Source organism: Schistocerca nitens, chromosome 1 (assembly GCF_023898315.1).
Source record: "Schistocerca nitens isolate TAMUIC-IGC-003100 chromosome 1, iqSchNite1.1, whole genome shotgun sequence".
Classification (NCBI taxonomy): Eukaryota; Metazoa; Arthropoda; class Insecta; order Orthoptera; family Acrididae; genus Schistocerca; species Schistocerca nitens.
This window is the reverse complement of record NC_064614.1, coordinates 1,244,295,001-1,244,320,387: the sequence shown is the minus strand read 5'-3', so window position 1 is coordinate 1,244,320,387 and position 25,387 is coordinate 1,244,295,001. Positions and strand designations below refer to the sequence as shown.

Below are 25,387 nucleotides of genomic sequence, written 5' to 3'. Positions count from 1 at the left end.
CAACGGTTTTTGAAGAATGCCAGTGTGAAGCAATAGCACACTAGTTGCGTTAAATTTGTTTTTCACGTGACTAGTGTGGTATGTATCTCGTCATTCCATTCACACTGCCCCACAGCTCTGTCTTTCCCCCCACCCCCACCCCAGTGCTACTCGACTTCTTCTTGTGGCACCTATACTTGTTTCATATAGTCAAAGATAAAGAATGGACGTGATGAAAACTTAAAAAGTAGTGACATTCCTTTACACACACACTGAAAGTAAAATTATGTTAAAAAAGAACAATTTCAAAAATTTACTGAAAATTGCGAAAAAATATAATACAAAATAAAAATATCGGCGCTCGATATTGCCGATTCTATGATCTTAAGGATCCGTAGAAATGTTGGAACACGTGAGACAATACTGACCCTACGACTTATGTTAGAAGATCGATCAAGGAAAGGTAAACCTACGTTTCTAGCATTTGTAGACTTAGAGAAACGGTTGTAGGCGCTTCAGTCTGGAATCGCGCTGCTGCTACGGTCGCAGGTTCGAATCCTGCCTCGGGCATGGATGTGTGTGATCTCCTTAGGTTAGTTAGGTTTAGGTAGTTCTAAGTCTAGGGGACTGATGACCACAGCAGTTGAGTCCCATAGTGCTCAGAGCCATTTGAGCCATTTTGAAGAAGCTTGCGCAGGATAGAGTAGCATGGAGAGCTGCATCAAACGAGTCTCTGAACTGAAGACCACAACAACAACAACATGATCGAAATGTCGGTTGTAAAATACTGACAGCACATATTGTTTCGGAAAAATGTCTACATGTCGATACTGTATCAATAGTACTAATCAGGACATCCCACGTAATGTGGAATTGGCCACTAAATGTCACTAGAGGCGGAGCCGCTGGTATAAGGAGGACTGGAGACGCAGTAGCAGCAGAACGGGTCGGTCAGGAAAGCTCTATGAGTTAGAAAGTCGACCAGACATTGGATGTCGCCTGAGTAACGTATCAGTCAGAGACATTTCAACCCTTCTAAGGCTGCCCAAGTCGACTGTTGGTGATGTGGTTGCGAAGTGGAATCGCGAAGAAACGACAACTAAACGATGATGTGGAACATCTCATCTCCTGACGGAGAGGGCCAGTGGAGCACTGCAGAGGGTGATTGTAACACATCGCCTGACATCATCGAAAGAATCCACCTGTAAGATTCCAGAGTGCTACCGCCAGTCCAAAGGTAGTACAGTAGTTGTGCGTACAGGATTGAAAATAATGGGCTACAATAGCCAAGCAACTGCTCACAAACCACACATTCCTGTAATCAGTGGTAAGAGATACTTGAGGTGCCACCACTGGACTATGGATGACTGGAAACGGGTATTTTGAATGATGGTTCACGGTATATATCCTGTGACTGTTCGATGGAAGAATTCGGGTTTGGCGAATGTCTGGACAACATTACCTGCCAGCATGTGTAGTGTGGGCAATTAAGTACGAAGAACGTACTGTTGAGCTACTGGTTGCTTTTCGTAGTTATCTTGTAGCCCCCTTATCGTGCTGAAGAAAACGAACACACTTTACAGCTTGTGTACTGCGTGCAGTAGAGGAACAGTTTGGAGATAGTGACTGTTTGCATCAGCGTGACACTCCAACCTGTAATAAAGCACCGTCTGTGAAGCATTGGTTTGCGCATAGTAACATTCTTCAAATGTATTTATCTGCCGAATGTCCCGACCTGAACCCAATGGAACATATTTGGGAGCAGTAGAGGAACACTTCGGAGATGGTGATTGTGTGCGCCAGGGTGAGAATCAAACTTGTTATAAAGCAGACCGCAGTGTCCAACATCACTCCCATCTGCGGTTTGGGCCCTTGAGGAAGAATGGGCAGCCATTTCTAATTGGAAAGTGCCCCCATAAGATGTCTAGCAATCATGAAGACCAGTATGCACCACTGACAGATAGCCGTATACTGTTTAATTAGATAGTGTAAGTACTGTGATGCCGTTGTTAAAATATCTAGCTCATTAAACAGCTGTCTAGAAGATGATAAATCATAAGAAACGCTATTGTGCAATAAAGACTTTCTTTCTTAAATATGAGATGCTCCAGAACAGAATAACACCCTAAACTATGTGAACTTTCTGAGTTGCATCTCTGCGGTGCCTGCACTAACGTGGCTGAGCTGATTTGTTTGAGAAAAATCTAACTTTTTTTCATTATTTTCGTTAATATATTCAGCCAAAATTTTTGGATATTCTTCCTTGCCTACCAACTCCTGCTCATGTTTTATACTTATCACTCATGTTGCACCGTTTGTTGTACACAACTGAATATGCTTCGTTTTCTTAAAACGTGTCAGTGTCGTCGTAACTGCCGTCCGCTTCACGTCTGCTGTGCAGTGAGCTTCGTTAATTTAAGTATTAACTGTACTTTTCTTACTTGTCACTTCTTCTTCCGTGTGTTTTTGCTTTTAGGAAGCTTTAATTGTCGAGTGTTAGTAATAGTGTTCCATAGATTTCGTGTTTGTTTTGAATACAGTCAGAGAGAGTCCCTTTAGTCAACAATAGTACCAGTAGTGCTAGTGTTTGTTTTCAATACAGTCCAGAGACAGGTAGTGCTATTTTCATTGTTCTCTACAAGTGGCTAGCAACCACAGTTTAGTCAGTTTAGTCAGCCGCCTTTAGTGAATTAGCAGTCCAGTTAAAAGTTGATTAACTCTCTACAGTAAATTGATTTCTTAGGACGGATAGGATGTGTGACTGCTGTGTACGGACGCAGGAGGAGCTGGCCACTGTTCGCGAACAGCTGAACGTGTTGATGGCCGCAGTCAGCCGTTTTCAGGCTGCTGCCTCGGAGTGTAGCGGCAGTGGGGAGTCTGGTGCGTCGCATGGTACACCACAGGTGTTACATGCTTCACCCACTGTCCTTGCTGTCGAGACATCTTCGCGGGTACCGGGCGCGGTTGGGCCACCCTCTCCCCAAGGGGAGTGGCGGGTTCAGCGGCGTTCACGGCGCACGAGGCGGAGGGTCAATGTGGAGGCTGGCCGTGTGGCATCGCCCGCTCTGCCTGTGAGTGGACATGTGGCCGCTCCTTCAGCAAGGTCCGAGCAGGCACACGGGGGGAGGGGTTTATTAGTTATTGGGAGCTCCAACGTTAGGCGGGTGATGGAGCCCCTTAGGGAAATAGCGAAAAGGTCGGGGAAGAAGGCCAGTGTTCACTCTGTCTGCTTGCCGGGGGGTCTCATCCGAGATGTGGAGGAGGCCCTGCCGGCGGCGATAGAGAGCACTGGGTGCACCCGACTGCAAATTGTTGCTCATGTCGGCACCAATGACTCCTGCCGTCTGGGTTCAGAGGTCATCCTCAGTTCGTACAGGCGTTTAGCGAAATTGGTGAAGGCGGAAAGCTTCGCTCGCGGGGTGGAATCAGAGCTAACTATTTGTAGTATCGTTCCCAGAACCGATCGCGGTCCTCTGGTTTGGAGCCGAGTGGAAGGCTTAAACCAGACGCTCAGACGATTCTGCGGAGATCTGGGGTGCAAATTTCTCGACCTCCGCTATCGGGTGGAGAAATGTAGGGTCCCCCTGAATAGGTCAGGCGTGCACTACACGCCGGAAGCGGCTACAAGGGTAGAGGAGTACGTGTGGAGTGCACATGTGGGTTTTTTAGGTTAGAGAATTCCCTCCCTAGGCCCGACAAGACGCCTCCTGAGACGCAGCAAGGTAGGAGTAGGCAAAATGCAACAAGGAATAATAATATTAATGTGCTAATAGTAAACTGCAGGAGCGTCTATAGAAAGGTCCCAGAACTGCTCTCATTAATAAACGGTCACAACGCCCATATAGTACTAGGGACAGAAAGTTGGCTGAAACCAGACGTAAACAGTAATGAAATCCTAAACTCAGATTGGAATGTATACCGCAGAGACAGGCTGGACAGTGAAGGGGGAGGCGTGTTTATAGCGATAAGAAGTACAATAGTATCGAAGGAAATTGATGGAGATCCGAAATGTGAAATAATTTGGGTGAAGGTCACGGTTAAAGCAGGCCCAGACATGGTAATTGGATGTCTCTATAGACCCCCTGGCTCAGCAGCTGTTGTGGCTGAGCACCTGAAGGATAATTTGGATAATATTTCGAGTAGATTTCCCCACCATGTTATAGTTCTGGGTGGAGATTTTAATTTGCCAGATATAGACTGGGAGACTCAAACGTTCATAACCGGTGGCAGGGACAAAGAATCCAGTGAAATTTTTTTAAGTGCTTTATCTGAAAACTACCTTGAGCAGTTAAACAGAGAACCGACTCGTGGCGATAACATATTAGATCTTCTGGTGACAAACAGACCCGAACTATTTGAAACAGTTAACGCAGAACAGGGAATCAGCGATCATAAAGCGGTTACTGCATCAATGATTTCAGCCGTAAATAGAAATATTAAAAAAGGTAGGAAGATTTTTCTGTTTAGCAAAGGTGGCAAAAGGCAGATTACAGAGTACCTGACGGCTCAACACAAAAGTTTTGTCTCAATTACAGATAGTGTTGAGGATCAGTGGACAAAGTTCAAAACCATCGTACAATGTGCGTTAGATGAGTATGTGCCAAGCAAGATCGTAAGAGACGGAAAAGAGCCACCGTGGTACAACAACCGAGTTAGGAAACTGCTGCGGAAGCAAAGGGAACTTCACAGCAAACATAAACATAGCCAAAGCCTTGCAGACAAACAAAAATTATGCGAAGCGAAATGTAGTGTGAGGAGGGCTATGCGAGAGGCGTTCAATGAATTCGAAAGTAAAGTTCTATGTACTGACTTGGCACAAAATCCTAAGAAATTTTGGTCTTATGTCAAAGCGGTAGGTGGCTCAAAACAAAATGTCCAGACAATCTGTGACCAAAATGGTACTGAAACAGAGGATGACAGACTAAAGGCCGAAATACTAAATGTCTTTTTCCAAAGCTGTTTCACAGAGGAAGACTGCACTGTAGTTCCTTCTCTAGATTGTCGCACAGATGACAAAATGGTAGACATCGAAATAGACGACAGAGGGATAGAGAAACAATTAAAATCGCTCAAAAGAGGAAAGGCCGCTGGACCTGATGGGATACCAGTTCGATTTTACACAGAGTACGCGAAGGAACTTGCCCCTCTTCTTGCAGCGGTGTACCGTAGGTCTCTAGAAGAGCGTAGCGTTCCAATGGTTTGGAAAAGGGCACAGGTCATCCCCGTTTTCAAGAAGGGACGTCGAACAGATGTGCAGAACTATAGACCTATATCTCTAACGTCGATCAGTTGTAGAATTTTGGAACACGTATTATGTCCGAGTATAATGACTTTTCTGGAGACTAGAAATCTAGTCTGTAGGAATCAGCATGGGTTTCGAAAAAGACGGTCGTGTGAAACCCAGCTCGCGCTATTCGTCCACGAGACTCAGAGAGCCATAGACACGGGTTCATAGGTAGATGCAAGGCGTTCGATACAGTTCCCCACAGTCGTTTAATGAACAAAGTAAGAGCATATGGACTATCAGACCAATTGTGTGATTGGATCGAAGAGTTCCTAGATAACAGAACGCAGCATGTCATTCTCAATGGAGAGAAGTCTTCCGAAGTAAGAGTGATTTGAAGTGTGCCGCATGGGAGTGTCATAGGACCGTTGCTATTCACAATATACATAAATGACCTTGTGGATGACATCGGAAGTTCACTGAGGCTTTTTGCAGATGATGCTGTGGTGTATCGAGAGGTTGTAACAATGGAAAATTGTACTGAAATGCAGGAGGATCTGCAGCGAATTGACGCATGGTGCAGGGAATGGCAATTGAGTCTCAATGTAGACAAGTGTAATGTGCTGCGAATACATAGAAAGATAGTTCCCTTATCATTTAACTACAAAATAGCAGGTCAGCAACTGGAAGCAGTTAATTCCACAAATTATCTGTGAGTACGCATTAGGAGTGATTTAAAATGGAATGATCATATAAAGTTTATCGTCGGTAAAGCGGATGCCAGACTGCGATTCAGTGGAAGAATCCTAAGGAAATGCAATCCGAAAACAAAGGAAGTAGGTTCCAGTACGCTTGTTCGCCCACTGCTTGAATACTGCACAACAGTGTGGGATCCGTACCAGATATGATTGATAGAAGAGATAGAGAAGATCCAACGGACAGCAGCGCACTTCGTTACAGGATCATTTAATAATCGCGAAAGCGTTACGGAGATGATAGATAAACTCCAGTGGAAGACTCTGCAGGAGAGACGCTCAGTAGCTCGGTACGGGCTTTTGTTAAAGTTTCGAGAACATGCCTTCACCGAAGAGTCAAGCAGTATATTGCTCCCTCCTACGTTTATCTCGCGAAGAGACCATGAGGATAAAATCAGAGAGATTAGAGCCCACACAGAAGCATACCGACAATCCTTCTTTCCACGAACAACACGAGATTGGAATAGAAGGGAGAACCGATAGAGGTACTCAGGGTACCCTCCGCCACACACCGTCAGGTGGCTTGCGGAGTATTGATGTAGATGTAGATGTAGAGTAGATGTAGAAAACTAAGATAGAAAACAGTCTTAGGAAGCCAGTCAATAATTCTTTGAAACAAAGTATTTACAAATCTCTCTATTGCTGGATTTCTCTTGGTACTGATTTTAATACTCATGTAGTTTGCGAAACTAATCAGTTCTTCTCGATTTCTACTAACTTGAAGATGAAAATGAAAAGTCGTGAGGCTAGAGCCTCCCGTCGGGTAGCCTTCGGCGACTTGCGTGTCGATGGGAATGAAATGATGATGAAGACAACACAACACCCAGTCCCTGAGCGGAGAAGATCTCCAACCCAGCCGGGAATCGAACCCGGGCCCCTTTGCATAGCATTCCGTCGTGCTGACCACTTTTTTTACCCCATTTTGTTCGTTATTGGTCGTTGTATTTGTTCGGGGTGGACGTCTAATGACGCTTATTTAATTTCATCATTTATCCATTAACTCAGTCTTTTTTATTACAGAGGGCAGCAAATCCTCTGGCCAAACACGCTGAGTTACCATGCAGGCAAATGGAAAATTCCTTGAACTTATCGCTTATCTGAAGAACGATAGTAAGCAGTTGATGGATATCTGACCAACTCTTTGGTGGCTGGAAGCTGTTTGTTTCTTTTACCTAAATTTCCACATAATAGAAGTTAGCTCTGATGTAACACACTGTTGACTACACCACAAAATTGGTCGTAATTTCATCCCTCTTTTAATACCAATCTCTTTACTTAGATTTACTCCATCAGTTGTCACCATCTGGTTCACGTTTTTGCTTTTGGATAGCGTTTAAGAAGTTTTGCATAATAATGCTTGCATTTATTCATGGTTAGAACCATCTTTTAATTGCAGCGGGATAATAATGTTTTTGAAGGACACTTTCCATGAGCTAATCCCACGAAACATGGTACTAAAGCACTGCACGGCACTTCTTTTCGACAATTTTCGAAAACAGCATTTCGAAACAGCCGAGTTATCTCAGTCGAAGCAAGAGGTTAAAATTCTTCAATTCAAATGACTAGTTCCAAACACATGACCACATTTTTAAGGAAAATTAATGAATCGAAAAACTATTAAGATAGTATCTGTTACTTTCAAAATGTGTTGCTTTGACAGAAAGTGATTCCAGTTCCTCGGTCCATAAACCAAACCCTGTCGTGTATGTAACTCCAATATTAAGCTGAATTTTTATTTTGATAATTTTATTACTAATTTTTGCAATATTTTTTTAGAATTGTTCCTTATGTCGTAAACATGATCCGAATACATTCAGAGCTACCCTACTGTGAGTGACTTCCGTTTCTATTATGATGTAGTACAATTTACAAAACTTCAGTTGACTTTTCATTCATGTCATTATGGTGTAGGGCTCATGTGACTTTCGCACAGTGTCACGACGAGCCACAATATTCAAGGAAACCGCCTCAGTTGAAGGAAAGGAGTGCGTGCTATATGTGGTAGTAGAAATACCACATGCCTTTGTCTGACAACAGTGCGTTCGTCTGACTCATATCTGACAATGACGACACTGATGCCAGACATATTTCATTGCACAAAAGAAAAAGAAAAAGTTCGAGATGACGTCTGCGGAATTGGTGAATTTGTGGATCTGCATTCTTACATCCGCGTAGTTGCCAAATAAACGGCAGGTACATCGCAAGTGCTCGTTTTTCAAACTATATGCGCAGGCCTATAGCCAGAGTAAGCAGTTATATGTCCATTACGATAATTATCGAACTTAAATGACAGTTGTATGACACATTTGGGCATTCATTACGATAACTGCTCACCCAAATGAGATCTGAAGCTGTCTGCATTCAGTTTCGCTTTGAATGCGCTCATTAAAACCAAATGGTACAGTTAACTGAATTTTCGTTGCTAAACTATGGCCGCCGATGAACACAGCCAGGATTCAGAAGCGTGGTTAGCACAGATATGTGATGCTGTTACAGCAGGGATCCCACGAAAATTGCTTCGTAATAATAATTTAGGTATACCAGGCGAAGGAAGTGTAGCATGATTTGTGAGCTGATAACTGATCTAAACCGACTGAGTACAAAGTTCCTAATTTTATTTTATGACACAATTAGTTGCCAGTTATGTACATGGTGGGATTCATCGGTTACTGTGCAAGAGAAGGTGTTATCTTTGGCAACGTGGCAACAGTGCTGTGACTAAGGTCCTGCACTGAAGCAGTGACGATTTAGCATAACGATAATAGTTTCATTAAGAAATAAAACAGTGAGTTCTTCATACGTCTGTATTGTAGTACCAGCCCTGCAGAGGGGGCTTTTATTTATATCTATGAAGTGATACACTTGTATTTTCAACCGAATTCTTCTCTGTGGCAATCAGTCGCCAACAGAGGTCAAAGTAAGTCATAGTGGGGAGGGAGGTGATGTAATATTTCACGTAACAAATTAGTGATTTTCATTTTCCGAGATTGCCGACGTACTGTTTCGCGAATCTCTACTGCAACTCGGGGATGACTGGGCGATATAGTGTATTAAATTACAGGACTCTAGCTCGATGCTGCACGTGAAGGGGCGGTTGTTCATGATAAATCTTTCGCCATAGACGGAGACATTACGGAAACGCCGACGGATCCTTTTCATCTCATACACAGGTACAATTTCTTGGAAAGTGTAGGTGCGAAACTTTCATGTAAAATGTGTTCCGAGCGAACAGTTACGCATGAATGGAACCACCAACTTCATGCAGCCCGAAATATGCTGCAAAGGGAAGGAAACGTTACAAGCTTCCGCGCTTCAAATGGAAAGATGGAGCAAAATTAATACTGTTGCGTAAAGCTTACAAAACGGTGTACTTTATTGTTTGGTTCGTTTCGCCGATTTTATACTGCCATCAGAACAATCTACTTGTCGGCAGCGATGTTAGAGATCCAGTACACGAGATCGCACAAACCCTCTCACAAAGTAGGAGGACATCAAGTTGTAGTTCCCTTTCTTGAAACTGTTCAGACAACTACGCTATTCACAGGGGCATATAATAGTTTTTGTATGGCGCCTGTGCTAACGAATACTATACGACAAAGGTGAATATTTAATTTAAATTAAAAAAAATCGGAGGCATTACTTTTCAGCACGCCTCGTATAAACAAGGAAGAGGAATAGAACGAAGATGTTAATGGAAGAATTTGGCAGAGTATTGAAAGACCTAACTCGAAACAAGGCATCTGTAATGTACCACATTCCTCAGAATAGTTGAGATCCTTTGGAGAACATACCTAGGCAAAACTATTCCATGTGGTATACATGGTATGTATGAGACAGACTGAAAGAATAGTGTAATAATTTCAGTTCCAAAGAAGGCACGTCCTGAGGTAAGTGAATATTACCGAACTATTAGTTTATAAGCCTTACTTCGAAGTACTTGCACGAATTATTTACAGAAGAATGCAAAAACTCGTCGAAACCGACCTTGGGGAAGATCGGTTTGGTTCCAGAGAAATGGAGGAATACGAGTTAGCTTAGACGATAGACAGAAGAAAACATTTGTAATTTCAGAGAAGGCTTTTGACAATGTGGACTGGACTACACTCTTTTACATTCTGAAAGTAGCAGGGATAAAACAGAGGGAGTGAGAAGTTATTTACATCTTGTACAGAAAACTGACTGCACTTATAAAAGTCGTAGGATATGAAGGGGAAATAGTAGATGAGAAAGGAATGAGACAAGCTTATGATCTTTACGCTATTTTACTTACTCTGTGAATTGAGCAAGAGGTATAGGAAACAAAGGGGAAATTTGGAAAGGGTATTGTAGAAAAGCGAGAAGATTTCAAGGTTTTCCGATGACATGCTTATTCTGGGATAGATGGCAAAGGGTTTGGAAGAGCGGTTGAAAGTAATGAATAGTGTCTTCGAAAGGAGTCAGAAAATGAATATCAATAATGGTAAAAAGAGGGTAATGGCATGCTGTCAAACGAAATCGAGTGGTGCTGAAAAGTTTGATTAGAAAATGAGACACTAAAAATAGAAAATTATTTTAGTTATTTGGGCAGAAAAATAACTGACGATGGGCGAATCTGGGAAGATATGAAATAAATGTGAATAGTGAGAAAAGACCTTCCGAAAAACAAAGAATTTTCTAACGTCGAATATAAATTTAAGCATTACGAAGTCTTGCTGGTATGTACAGTTTAGCCTCGTATGGAAGTGAAATATGGATGTTAGACGATTGACACTAGAAGAGAAAGTGGTGGCAGAAAAGAACGCCAGAGATTAGACAGGTACACCGCATTATTAATGAAGAGGTACAGAGGAATTAAATTTATGGAACAATTTGGATAAAAGCAGGATTGTACTGTCAGGGCCAATCCTGAGGCATCAAGAAACTTGAAACTTGATAAGGGAGGGTAGCGTCGTAGGTGAAAACTGTAGACAGAGACCAAAGATTGACTACAATATGTAGGTTCAAAAAGATGTGGGCTGCACTAGTTATGCAGATGAGAAGAGGCTAGCATAGATCACCGTGGAGAGCTGCATCAGACCAGTCTTAAAACTGAACATCACAACAAAATAGTGAATATTTGTTGTGTCTTCTGTTACATGCGTACTTATGGCGGACTGTGAGGTGTGTCGTTCTGGTTCTGAGCAGGGAGTCAGGAATTGTAGAGCATACCAGAAAAAGAAAGACACTACTCCGTAAACAGCATCGAGTGGAGTGCGCAAAGCATGAAAGTCTTTTTGGAGATTGAAGGAATGCATGTTGTTGTTGTTGTGGTCTTCAGTCCTGAGACTGGTTTGATGCAGCTCTCCATGCTACTCTATCCTGTGCAAACTTCTTCATCTCCCAGTACGTACTGCAACCTACATCCTTCTGAATCTGCTTAGTGTATGCATCTCTTGGTCTCCCTCTACGATTTTTACCCTCCACGCTGCCCTCCAATGCTAAATTTGTGATCCCTTGATGGCTCAAAACATGTCCTACCAACCGATCCCTTCTTCTAGTCAAGTTGTGCCACAAACTTCTCTTCTCCCCAATCCTAATCAATACCTCCTCATTAGTTACGTGATCTACCCACCTTATCTTCAGCATTCTTCTGTAGCACCACATTTCGAAAGCTTCTATTCTAAGGAATGCATATCGAACCTTAATAAACCTTGATACGTTTTTTATCGTTAGAAGAAAACGATAAATGGAACAGAGTTGCTGTTTTCACGAAGATAGTTTCGTATGTGACTTGATATTTTGTCTGAGACGATGACAAAGAGATTTAACGTAGCATCCGTCTCAATAATTGAAATCTGGAACAGGACACAGCTGAATTCCAAGTTTCGTTTGAACGAGAAAGCTCGTTTCAACTGAGACTGACGAACGTTTCCCTTATCACATTCCAGTGACATAGTCAGATGGTATTTTGATATTTCATTGTTGATAGATACTTTGGACTTGGTAAGGTAGTCATATTTTTTAAATACTGACGACCCCGATTGTTACGTTTCAGACCACTCCCAAATTATAGACAGAGATCAAAGCTTGACTACAATAAGTAGGTTCAAAAAAATGTGGTCTGCACTAGTTATGCAGATGTGAAGATGCTTGCACAGGATAGTCCAGCGTGGAGAGCTGCATCAAACCAATCTTAAAACTGAACATCACAACAAAACAGTGAATATTTGTTGTGTATTCTGTTACATTCGCACTTGTGGCGGATTGTTACACGCAGGGTAGTTTCATTCATCGAGGCGACGGCTGCGCACTCTTATCAACACGTTTACGACGTCTAACTCAATTGGTCATCAATGTGGACATTCCACATAAGACGGTGCTTGAAAAGCTAATAATGTGTAGTGACGCATTTCGGTAATTTTGTCGATAAACTTTGAAGCTTCTGGCCATGAGTTGAATATATTGTCGCCCCAACTTTCCCCTGTAGCACCGAAGTGAATGAACAGGTGCAGACCTGCACTTTCTCCCTTCAGGGTTTTCACCGTAATTACCCAATGTGTGACATCGAGCAAATGAACCTCCAAGTAAAATGACTAGAATCTTTTTTTTAATGCATTACATACCACCGGACTTGCTGAAACACAGTTATGTAAACAACAAGGAAAATTAAGTGCAGAAACTCTTGGCTACTCATAAATTCACGCTGATTACCAGAATAACATACAGATTTGAAAAGAAAATTGAGGTTATATTAAATGACGATTGGAGATCAGGAGAGGTTCTGAGTTTAAGTTTGATAAACGCTACAGGGAAAGAATGGTAATTTACAATACGTGATGGAACCAAGGGGGGACAATAAGAATGGAAGGCAGAGAGAGTTTCTCTGATTACAATTGACCTGCAGCAGGAATGAACTCTGACTCCTGTGTGTTTGTGGGTTAGGGGCGCTCAACCAAGAGGTTATCAGTGCACTCTTACTCCTCTAATGTTCAATTTGTATACACAAAACGCTATGAATGGAAATGAAAGTTTCAGGAATGAGGTTAAAAATTAAAAGTACTGGATATCTGTGATGAGATTCGCTGATGACACTGCTATCCTCAATGAAACTAGGGAAGAATTGCAGTACCTCTTGAATGGAATAAACAGTTCAAAAATGGTTCAAATGGCTCTGAGCACTATGGGACTTAACATCTACGGTCATCAGTCCCCTAGAACTTAGAACTACTTAAACCTAACTAACCTAAGGACATCACACAACACCCAGTCATCACGAGGCAGAGATGAATAGTCTATAGACTACACAACTGAGGGTTAAAAAATATCAAAAAACGAAAACATCAAGGAAAGCAGTACTGAAAGTATCATGAAATTTCACATCAACACTGGGGACCACATAGAAAAATGTGAAGGAATTCTATTACCTTTCGAGCATAATAATGCACGACGCACGGAGGAAAGTGGACGCAAGGAGACTAGCACATAAAAAGAGAGCGTTCATCGCAAAAAGAAGTCAGCTGGTATCAAACACTGGGCATAATTACAGAAATAAACTCCTGAGAACCCACATCTGGAGCACAGAATTATATGGAAATGGCCTATGGGAAAACCGGAAAAGAAAAGAATAAAGGTTTTCATGGTGTGGTGTTGCGGAAGTTTTCTGCAAGTTAAGTGGTATGATAAAACAGGAAACGAGGGATTGGTAAGAAAACATATGTGGAAAACACTAACTAGATGAAACGACAGAGTGAGGGCACGTGTTAAAGCAGAATTATTTCCATGGCACTTTAGGGAACTATAAGGGTCAAAAACTCTAGGGGAAGACAGACATGGAAATAAGAAAACAAATAACTGAAGAGGTTGAGAGTAAATACTGTTCTAAGATTCACATAGGAGAAAAAGTCGTGGCGAGCCACATCAAACAAGTCTGACGATTCAAACAGAAGAAAAATCCAAAATGGGCAGGCGAAATTCTCTACATGTAACGGATTCTTTATATTCAGCTGGTGATGAGCTGCGTTAAAGATATTTTTTCGCTTCGTCAATTTTTTTCCCGTAGTCCTCCTCTACCTTGCACGTGCTTTTACTTCCATTATTTTTGCCTCTAAACTCCTGAATTTACGATTTTTTTCTTTTGCTTTCTCATAAATTTATTCAGTTTTTAGAATGGTATGTTTTGTACCTTGGTGGTGTGTTATGCTGCCCTACAGGTTCCCACGGCTCTTCTCCTGCCTCCGAGTGTGTCGCCTCTGCCATCTTGCTGAGGAGGTATCAAGATATTGGGATGTATTTCATGTTTGACAAAGGAATTAAGCGCATTAGACGAAAAGACACAGTTCAACACAATTGAAGGGCGACTTCTTCGAAATGCCCTACTTGTCTCCGATTGCGACGCAGAAGTTTTAAAGTTGGCTCAAAGCTACTACAACTTTCCTCTGCCATGGTGCAGAAGCTTGGGGCCTTATGAGTCACCCTCGGGCTCGGCGACACTTCAGACAGGAATGTATCGACACATGCGAAAGAAAAGAGTATAGGTGAGAGGTTTATGTGAGGTGAATAATGTCACAATGGCACTAAATCTCACTAGAATTGTAGCCATCGACATCGAGGGCATGCCACACAATAGGAAGGTGGTCCCCTGATTCCCACATTTCTTCCCTTGTTTTGACATCTCTGTGATGGAGCTCAGAACCGCAACATCCAGAGTTGAATGCACGAATTTTTCTTGTGGGTAGTGAAGGAAAACATTTCAGATACACCTCCGATCAGAATCGGCACAAAGCCGTCTTACGAGGTGGCATAAAGGGAGTCAATGAAACCACCCCTCTCCTTCGGGCGTTGATTTCCACACCTTTCTGGATCGAGAGCGACAGTTCACAGTGTGATGAGCAACAGAACGAAGACCTTCACAACCTCTGACGCTGGTGACACCCTCGCAGGCAATACTAACCTTCTCTAAGGACATCGTGAATCAGCAACTCCACTGACCACTGAACGTGACCTGACCCCTTCAGAGTGCAGTACTACTGCAGTTTTTGCTCTGGGTTATGGAATATGCTCACTAGGGAACGTTCATAATCATTCGGCGGAATTTGAATGCGATCTCAAGCAGCAAAAGATGCTTATGCTGTTTTGGCCCGTGTGATGCGATTACGGAGGAGTGTGACTTTTACAAATGTGTGAATAAAACGACAAAGGATGTCTTTAACATCGAGCCCCCTCCCCCTCCCAGTTGGACAACACCTTTGCTGTGCAGTCCTAATGCATCGACTGCACACCAGCACAGCGCCGCGAAACGGCATCAAGAAGGTGATGAGCTGCACGCCAGTAAAAAGAGCGGGCAGCGCCACATCTCCAGGAATATGGAGCTTAGCGCCCCCTGTCAACCAGCTATCGGCTGACTCCCACAGTAGCTGACAACACTTGGTACCACTGAGCTGCCATTGCTGAGTAATTTAAAAAGCCGCACAGAGACAAACTGTGATGAGAGTTTTAGGCACCTGCAGGCACGCTACAGTGCTGCGCCTGCACCTGCAAGTAGCAATACAGAATCGGAGGTGTTTCAAGGGGTTGCCTACTTGCAGGTGCCTAGCACTCTAGTCACAGTTTGTCTCCTTGTCTCTGTACAGATAAATTTCTAAAGCGTTCAACAAAAGCTAGTGGGTGACGCCAAAGGTGTTGCCAAACTGGTGGATCTTGGAGGGACCCTTTGCCGTTTTATTCACGCATGTATCAGTGATGCATCCCTTAACAATCACGCTAGAGGAGAGCGCAAAATGGGAGAGGTGAGAACCCATAAGCACTCTTTGCTGCTTCGGACCGAGTTCAGACTTCGTCGAATGGTTTTTATCGGTCCCTAGTGTGCCCACCTGGTACACCAGCGCAAAAAATGTTGTCACAATGCACTCTTAAAGTGGTCGTATTACGTTCGGTGGGGTTGCCAGGCTACCATAGCCTTAGAGAAGAATCGTCTGGTGGGTGTCAGCAGTGTGAAAAGTAGTCACGAACGTTGTCTTGTTGCTCATGATGCTCATTTACGCCCGTGAAAAGTGTGGGAACCTAAGACCCATGGAAAGGGGTTGTTTCATTAACGACCTCTGTGCCACCCCCTACCGCCTTTTAGTGTTGATTCTGTGCGACGGTGTGTCTGAAATGTTTTCCTCGGCCACACAAGAAAAAATGCTTGATTTCAAATCTGCGCTTCGTGGTCTTAATCAACACCAAAAAGACGTCAAAATCTAGGTATAAGGGGGTGTGACGACCTTCCCATCTCGGGACACGTCCTCGGTGCCGTTGGGCAGAACTGCAGTGAAATTTAGTGCCAGTGTGACATCATTCGCATGTGACGACATCTTTCTGTTTGAAGCATCTCCGAGCCGAGTGTGACGTCGGAGCGCGCCAAGATTATGCACCGTTGCAGAGAAAGGTTGCAGGCGCCTTTGAGCCAAATTTCACACTTCTATGCCAACTCTGACGTTTCGAAAAACTGAGCCTTTAATTGTGCAGTTTTCCATCTGTCTCTCCAACAGCTGTTATGTCTAAGACGCTAAAGTAGAAGTTCGTGGGGACTTCAGAAAGTAAGGTACACACTATCATGCTTGGCAAAGTAACTTTTATTAAACGCTCCGCTACACTTCAAGACGCTAGAGATACATGACACTATTTTTCAACTTAGTCATCGAGGCACTGCAAACAATGGTCAGAACGTTCTCTCAGTTGTTCGATCCCTCGGAAATAGAAATCCGCTCCTTGGTCACAGAGCCATTCGAGAACTACTACGTGATCGTCCTTTTAGGTGGAAAATCTCTTTCCCCCAGATGTTTCTACAGCTTGCGGACAAAATGGAAATCGCTTGGCGAAGCATCTGTACTGCACGGCGCAGCTGCATTACCCACGTCTGTGCAGCCTTGGTCAAATTGTTGGCACCTATTCACTACAGCTGAAAGCGAACTGTATTTGGTCCAATTACCGGCAGAATTTAATGGTGAATTTATTTGCAGTTCAGATGTTTTGCCCACAAGAATTGTATTGTCCCGAGTACTTTAACTCTGGAGTACGATTTCAGCTGGCGGACCATTTCATTCGCACACTGAGAGGCGCCTACTACCCGTGCCGCAGCAGAATTTCGTTTGCAGGGCACCCAGAACATATACTCTCTTCTGACAATGCATCAATCTTGTTGCGCTAGCGTCCTAGCGGGGCCACATATACTTTCTTAAGTCCTTATGTACCAATGACAATCTCGTTATTATTCTATTATTTTATACATGGCAGTAATTTTCAGCAACTGTAGTATTATTTTCTCAGAATATATTTTCAGTCATCAGTTACAAATAAATATTACCATGTTATACCTTGTGGAATAGGGAAACGGTACGGGGCCAGGAATTTGCCTTAAGCGATTTTTGGAAATCACGGAAAACATAAATCTGTGTGGTCGAACTGGAATTCCAACCGGCGTCGTCAGAAATGCGAGCTCTGGATCTTTCCACTGCCTTGTGTAGAGGGTCTATGTAAGGAAAACAATCTATATAAGGAAAACAAACTTGAAGGCAATGTTATAGAAAGAGAAGACGAAGTAGGAGAAGATGAGATAGGAGATATGATCATGCAAGAAGAACTTGAGGAAGAAGTGAAAGACCTTCGTGGAAGGTAGACCCCTGGAATAGACTACATCCGCTCAGAATTATTGATATCATGGCAACAGTCAGCAATGACAGGCGTGAATAGTAGAGAAGCATCAGCAAATTGTTGCAATATTTTGACATGAGTTATTTACAGAACATAGAAAAATAGGTAGAAGCCAACCTAGGGAAAGACGAGTTTGGGCACGTGAGGCAATGCTGACACCAAGACCTATCCTAGAAGGGAGGTTGAAGATATGCAAACCTACGTTTATAGCATTTATGGGTTTGCAGAAAACTTTTGACAATATTGACTGGAATACACTCTTTGAAATTTCGGAGGTAGCAGGGATAAAATACAGGTAGCGAAAGGTTATTTAAAAGTTATATCCAACCACACTGCAGTTATAAGAGTCGAAGGATATGAAAGGGAAGCCGTAGCTTGGAAGGGAGTGAGGCAAGGTGGTAGTTTTTCCCCGATGTTGTTCAGTCTCTAAAATGAGAAAGCAGCAAAGGAAACCAATGAGAAACTATGAAAAGGAATGCAGTTCTGGCAGAGTCGTAAAGGAATTGGAAGAACAGTTGAATCCAATGAATAGTGCCTTGAAAAGAGGTTTGTAAGACAAACTTCAGCAAAAGTAAAGCAAGGGCAACGAAGTGTAATCGAAATAGCCAGGGAATCCTAAGGTAATTAGATTAGAAAATGAGGAACTAAGTGCAGTAGGTGAGTTTTGCTATTTGAGCAGCAAAGTAACTGATGGAAGCCGAAGTAGGGAGGATATGAAATGACAACAGAAAGAAAAATATTTTTGAAGAAGTGGAATTTGTTACATCTAATATCAATTTAAGTGATAGGGAGTCTTTCCTCCAGGTATTTGTCTGGAGGGTAGCCGTGCACAGGAGTGACACGTAGACGATAAGCCGTTCAGACAAGAAGAGAACAGAGCCTACTGCAGCATGGCGCTGTATAAGAATGCCTAAATTATGTGAGTAGATCGGATAAAAAATGAGGAACTACTGAATGGAACTGAAGTCAAAAGAAATTCATGGCACAACCTGACGAGAAAAAGGGATAAAAAAAAGTTCAAATGTGTTTGAAATCTTATGGGACTTAACTGCTAAGGTCATCAGTCTCTAAGCTTACACACTACTTAACCTAAATCATCCTAAGGAAAAACACACACACACACACGCCCGAGGGAGAACTCAAACCTCCGCCGGGACCAGCCGCACAGTCCATGACTGCAGCGCCTAAGACCGCTCGGCTAATCCCGCGCGGCAAGAAGGGATCAGATAATAGTAAACATACTGAGAGTCTCGTCGTACCATGCGTTCAAAAATTGAGTAATATCCCCGTAACGCAGAGGAGACTGTGGGAAACTTTTGTCGTTGGGTCAAATTCTGGTGGTCAGAAAACGCCTTTCGCCAATTATTTTCCTGTTCTTGGCAGAGTTACAGAAACGGGAATTTCTACCATGGCCTGGATCCGAAGCGGCTACCTGAATGTCATATTACAAAACAGAGATTTCAAGACATGGCTCAAAACGACGAAAGCGTTATTCAAAGTTTGGTCTGTACACCTAATGAGATAGTTGGACTATGAGCTGGTGGAATATGAAGCAGATTTAAGAACAACGAGATCTTGTGTTGAAAAAATACAAAACCTCAAGACAGCAAGAAATGTGGCAGATGATGGGTAGCTACTTTCGTAGACTTCCAAAAGGCGTGCGATCCGTGGATAGAACCACTATCTTTGGAACAGTAACACAACTAGGTCTCAACGAAATGCTCAATGGATTGGTGGTGGCCCACTAGTGCAACACCAAATCCAAAGTAAAATTTTGTAGGACAACTTTCAAAGAGTTCCCTATAAATACGGGGGCCAGGGAACACAATTTCATGTAAAGTATTCAAATATCTCCTGGAATAAATCGTCAGGGAATGCACCAGATCTCTAACAGCGTACATAGGAGTAAGGATGGGTATCACAGTAGACAACTTAGGGACTCCAAGCTTGGCTTTCGCTGATGACCTGCCGGCCGCTGTGGCCATGCGGTTCAGGGCGCGTCAGTCCGGAACCGCGCGACTGCTGCGGTCGCAGGTTCGAATCCTGCCTCGGGCGTGGATGTGTGTGATGTCCTTAGGTTAGTTAGGTTGTTCTAAGTTCTAGGGGATTGATGACCTCAGATGTTAAGTCCCACAGTGCTCAGAGCCATTTGAACCATTTGATCCTGATGACCTGACCTTACAAAATGTGTGTGTGAATTCCTAAGGGACAAAATTGCTGAGGTCATCGGTCGCTAGACTTACACACTACTTTAACGTATGCTAAGGACAACACACACACCCATGCTCGAGGGAGGACTCGAACCTCCTGCGGGAGGATCCGCGTAATCCGTGACATGGCGCTTCAACTCGCGCGACCACTACGCACGGCGACATGACCTTATTGGCAAAGGACATGCAAGAGGCTTCTATGTAACTACAAGCACTGCAATTAATAGCAATGACAACAGATCTGTTGATCAACAGTGGAAAGACCGAATTCATTACCGATGTTAAAGATGCCCCTAGATCGAGTGACACACGACAACTACACATCAAAAATACAAACACCCAAATGAGTTAAAAAAGATTAACAATATATTATCCAGTGTATATCTCGTTGTTGCTTCTCAGAATATTCACCGTTGATATTGGTACTCTTTTGCATGCGTTCTCGTTGTGTACTATTTTTTCCATTCTGATGCTACTGCGAAAACATTGCTTTGGAAGTATTCAACAGCTTCTTGAGGTGGTAAAATCGCTGTCCACGAAAAATGACACAGAGGAGGAAGAAGAAGTATTTGTTAAGAGACAAATAAGATGAATGCCAGCGGTGATACTTTAGTTCTGTTATTTCTCAACTATCTGACGTACCCTGCGACAGTTGGCATTGCTGTGGTGTAGACTAATGGGTCATTTTTGGTTGATGCTCCTAATTTCATCAATTATTTGTGGCAAACAAATTGTGTGCCGTTTAGCAATGAATGTTCTTCGATCCTCTAAAGGAGTGGTCGTCAGACTGTGGGCCATGGTACTCAGCCATATTTTATATTGAAACGCATCTAGCACCTAACAGCCGAATCCGAAAACGTCAACTAACGGTAAGAGTAATCTGTTGTGAATGATCTTAAAAGTGTAATTTTCACGCTAAAAAACAAAAATACTTGACAGACTGCAATATTTTAAGATGCGTTTGATTTTCATTGACCCTTGAACTCAGTAAAGTTGTCCGTTTACCTCAGGGGCAAGTGGATAAACAGCTCGGCCTCTGAGGAATTAAAGGATGTGAGAGGTGAAATGTTTTATTGTTTGTCTTCCAGTATTGACAACTCACATCTGCTGTGGCAAGAATTATGCCACATAGGTGACACAGACTCGTGAATGCGCACTTAAGAGTCGGTCATATTCAAATGCAGTACACATCTTGGGCAACGAATATGAAATTAAATTAAGGCTCTTATATAACACGACGAGTAGAAAAGAAATGACATTCAAAACATTTAATAAATATTATTGGTCATGTCTCATATTCCATAATGCACTGAAATATAAGTACAGTTACTATTATTAATCAATTGATCATCATCTGACAGCCGGCCGCTGTGGCTGAGCGGTTTTGGGCGCTTCAGTCCGGAACCGCGCTGCTGCTACGGTCGCAGGTTCGAATCCTGTCTCGGGCATGGATGTGTGTGATGTTTTTAGGTTTGTTGGGTTTAAGTAGTTCTAAGTCTAGGGAACGGATGATCTCAGATGTTAAGTCCCATAGCGCGTGGAGCCATTTGAACCATTTGAATCAATCATCTGGCACAAACACCACAACAACAACTCGTCAGCGAGTTACAGTGTCACCACTTCGAGGCCGCTGAAGGTGGCAACAATCTGAAACAGAGAACAGTTGACTCGAAATGTACCGAATGTTGCCGTCTTTTGACGATCAGTAATTGAGGACGTCGGCCAACATCTCGCAGTCATCATCATCTTAGTTTCCCCTCTATGCAGCATCTGGTCGGGTTGGGTTATCTATGGTGCTTCGCCACTTTACTCGGTCTTTCCACCATTCTTCTTCCACAATTTGTGTTCCATAGCAGGTTTCTCCTCCTTAATCTTTATTGTATCAATCCATCTTGTTCTCGTTCCTCCTCTTGGCCTCTTGCCCTCGAACTCCATCATTCTTCTCGCAATGTTCCAATAAATTGTCTACTGGTGACTCCTGACATACTACTTTACGTAGGTTACCAATTAATAACAAGATCAGTACATACGGGCGCCAAGATGCCTCCCCCCGATGTTAGTATTGGCTCCTAAGCAAAAAAGTTTGATGACCGCTGCCCTAAAGCAATGGACGTACTAAAGAAACAAGCGATCATTTGCTTGTTAAGTGTCTCCTGAACGAACAACTTCCGTTGCGCTCATTTCACCTTAGAACAGCTAAACAGTTGACTGCTGCCGGCCGCGGTGGTCTAGCGGTTCTAGGCGCTCAGTCCGGAACCGCGCGACTGCTAAGGTCGCAGGTTCGAATCCTGCCTCGGGCATGGATGTGTGTGATGTCCTTAGGTTAGTTAGGTTTAAGTAGTTCTAAGTTCTAGGGGACTGATGACCACAGACGTTAAGTCCCATAGTGCTCAGAGCCTTTTGAACCATTTTTGACTGCTGCGAATACATCGAAGATACGCGTTCTGTCACGATTCTGGATAAGGATTTTGAATTTCTTCAGTCGAATGTTTCAAGCCTTTCCTTACACCAAATGACACGGGGCAGGTTTTGAGGTTCGAATAAAATATGTGCATTGCAATTTCTGCATCTTAAGGATAACTACAAATTTTAAAACAACGGTGTTACATTTCAATAGCACCAACTAGTGGCTGTTTGCAACCGCCTCTAACATGACCACTTCGCGTTTCTTTCCTCATTCAGCCAGACCTTTAATTCTGATGCCCTTTTTGATGAAAATGACAAGTACAGTCAGAACAAATGCCCAAGAGTCTTGCAGAAAATGGACTTGTGTTCCTCCTGTAATGCACCGTTGGTGAGCGCTTCACTCTTTTAGAATTAATAAAAATGAAACTGGAACGCGTTAGGGCTTCCAGACGCCTGATCGCGCCCGACGTGCCCAACGTCGGGAAAGTAGCAACTCCCTCCCTCCCTCCCTTCGGACCAGACCGCCACGTCAAGTGGGACCAGGGGATTGCAAGCCAGAAAATTTCCGCCTCTGCGTCAGGCAGCGGAGCTCTCCATTTGCATAACAGAATTTCGGCAGAATTCTCTGATACTCAACGTCGATCCAGACGTAAATTCGTGCTGATAGGCGAAAGAACTGCAGCGCTTTGGATAACTCCCGAGAAACACGTAAAATTTATACCCCACTTGGCTAATCGTGAGATCAACCCAAGAGTAGCGTTTCAGACTAACACAACTGCACGACCATGTCGTCGGACGTGGAACCCCAGTACTGGCTACAAACTTTTTAAACTTCATATCGCATTACATGGTACAAAATATGTGGAGATCTGTAAGGGTACATATGATGACTGGCCAATCTAACAAGTTCTGACCAGCTGGATGTAATGTCCTTACATTATTTCGTATATTTTTATAAATACTGGACGCTTTCCACTTTCGTCGCTCCTTATCCTGTTTCTTAATGTGACGATTACTTCATTCATTTTGAAAGTCATCCAGCATTCCAAATCTTGTTCTTCCGTTCCTGTTCTTTTTTGTAATGTCTGCTTCGGCGATTCTTCGTGGCGGACTCTTTCTACAAACATGCACTGAAGAGCCGAAAAATGACAACGACTTGTTTAATAAAGTGCTGGCCCACCTTTGAGAGGCGATAATGGTTCAAATGGCTCTGAGCACTATGTTACTCAACTGCTGTGGTCATAAGTCCCCTAGAACTTAGAACTACTTAAACCTAACTAACCTAAGGACAGCACACAACACCCAGCCATCACAAGGCAGAGAAAATCCCTGATCCCGCCGGGAATCGAACCCGGGAACCCGGGCGTGGGAAGCGAGAACGCTACCGCACGACCACGAGATGCGGGCGAGAGAGGCGATAAGGCAGAGGTTCTGCTTCGTACGGGTTTGGCAAGTCCTGTACCAGATGGAATACACGTGGGACGCTATCGGGCGCCAGATCCAAGCCTATAAATCAGAGGCCTTTAATTTATGGGAAATACGTGACGTCTGCGTACGCACACGGTTGCACATACCTCCGGTAACATACCTAGGACTTGCAGAATCCATGCCAGGCAGACTCGCTGATGTACTGCGTTGCAAAGGTGCACCATCATGCTACTAAACAGATTATCATAATGTTTTGGCCCATCAGTATATTTTGGTCGTACAGAGTTTTGTTCAAAGACAGACTTCCGTGTATCTTTCGTCACTGGTGGGGACATTATTGCATAGTATAGATAATGTTGGCTCTAAAGCAGATATTCTTCCAGTTATCTAATGGAAGCACGTGGGCTTACCAGGGTGGATAAGTTGATGGCGGAACACAGGAGAGCTCTGAGCGCCTCAACCTACCGCTGCCAAATGCAGGCTCGCGGTCTCAACCATTTGGTTACTTGATCATATCTCAATAACTGCCTCAGACTTTGATTGTCACGGATATTTCCACCTATGATTTCCGAACTCGATTACCAGAAGTTCGTCTATGGGATATGTGAGAATAGCTCAAGGTATATCAGAACTGAACCTTGGAATAAGAGACTCCTGGCCGGACCCGAATAGACATCTGTCACTTCTGATAGGTATGTGAATAGTGTACTGCATCATTGTTCGAACTAACGAAAATATTTACTATTATTTCATGTGGGGTTATCAGATACAAGCTCACACATTAACCGTGGCTCTGTGAGGGTATTAGGAGGAATCTTTAATCATAGAAACCATTCTATGGATAGAATCAGTAATTTGTGTTGTACTAACTGGACAGTGCACTCCTGTTTTCAAATCTTGCAAAGGCTCTTGACGTAGGTGAGGAGCACTTGCAGAACTCTAACGTAGATGCCCTGCAAGTTCACGTTCCGCGACAAATGCAGCCATGATTCATCAGAAAAAAAGAACATTTCACAGTAATGGCCCCCGTCATGTAGAGACTGCAGTTTCTGTAGTACCGTCGAGTGACATCATCTGAACTGGGCAAACAATGTACTGTCTTAACTTTGTATGGTTTCCAGTCCGAGTTTGTGCACACCTCCGTGAATAGACGCTGCTGACAGGCCAATCCGAAGTGGTAAATAACCCATATTTCTTCAGCGGCTCCTTTAGAAGGCTGCCAATAACTGGTCTAGTTTATTCTCGGTAACAACCGATACTTCACCTGAGAAACAGTCCGAGCAACGGGCCGCAGCATCATGCAGTGATTGGAGCGAGTACCCTCGATATGGCTCCCACAGATCGTCGAAGAGAGACCCTGCATCGTACACGAAGCAGCCTGTACGACTTATGTAAGCAATGGTACGCTTATATGTATATTAACCTGCATATGCTACTAGTTATCAAATGAAAACTCGTCTGTCGAACAAGAGATGTGAAATAGAAATTATTTTACCTATGATTTAAGATGCGGTTTACTCCCCGTCAGACATGTGACATTACTGATCAGATTAACAAAGGTTTTTGGGGTTGCCTGTTGAAATCCTTTATGAACCACTGACAGCTTTAGTGATGGGTAATTAAAGGTTACCTGGAAGGTCAGGAGAACAGAATGGACAGTCTTGAAAACAAGTTGTAAGATGGACATGAACAAAAGGAGAAGAAGGTTAATGGAATGTAGTTCAGTTACATCATGC

The 25,387-nt window shown here is 43.3% G+C and overlaps 1 protein-coding gene across 1 annotated transcript in view; it reads right to left on the bottom strand.

Moving 5' to 3' along the window:
* The window catches only part of LOC126201832 (uncharacterized), an 827,155-nt gene that overhangs the window by 238,838 nt on the left and 562,930 nt on the right, over positions 1 to 25,387 (bottom strand). The window lies entirely within an intron of this gene.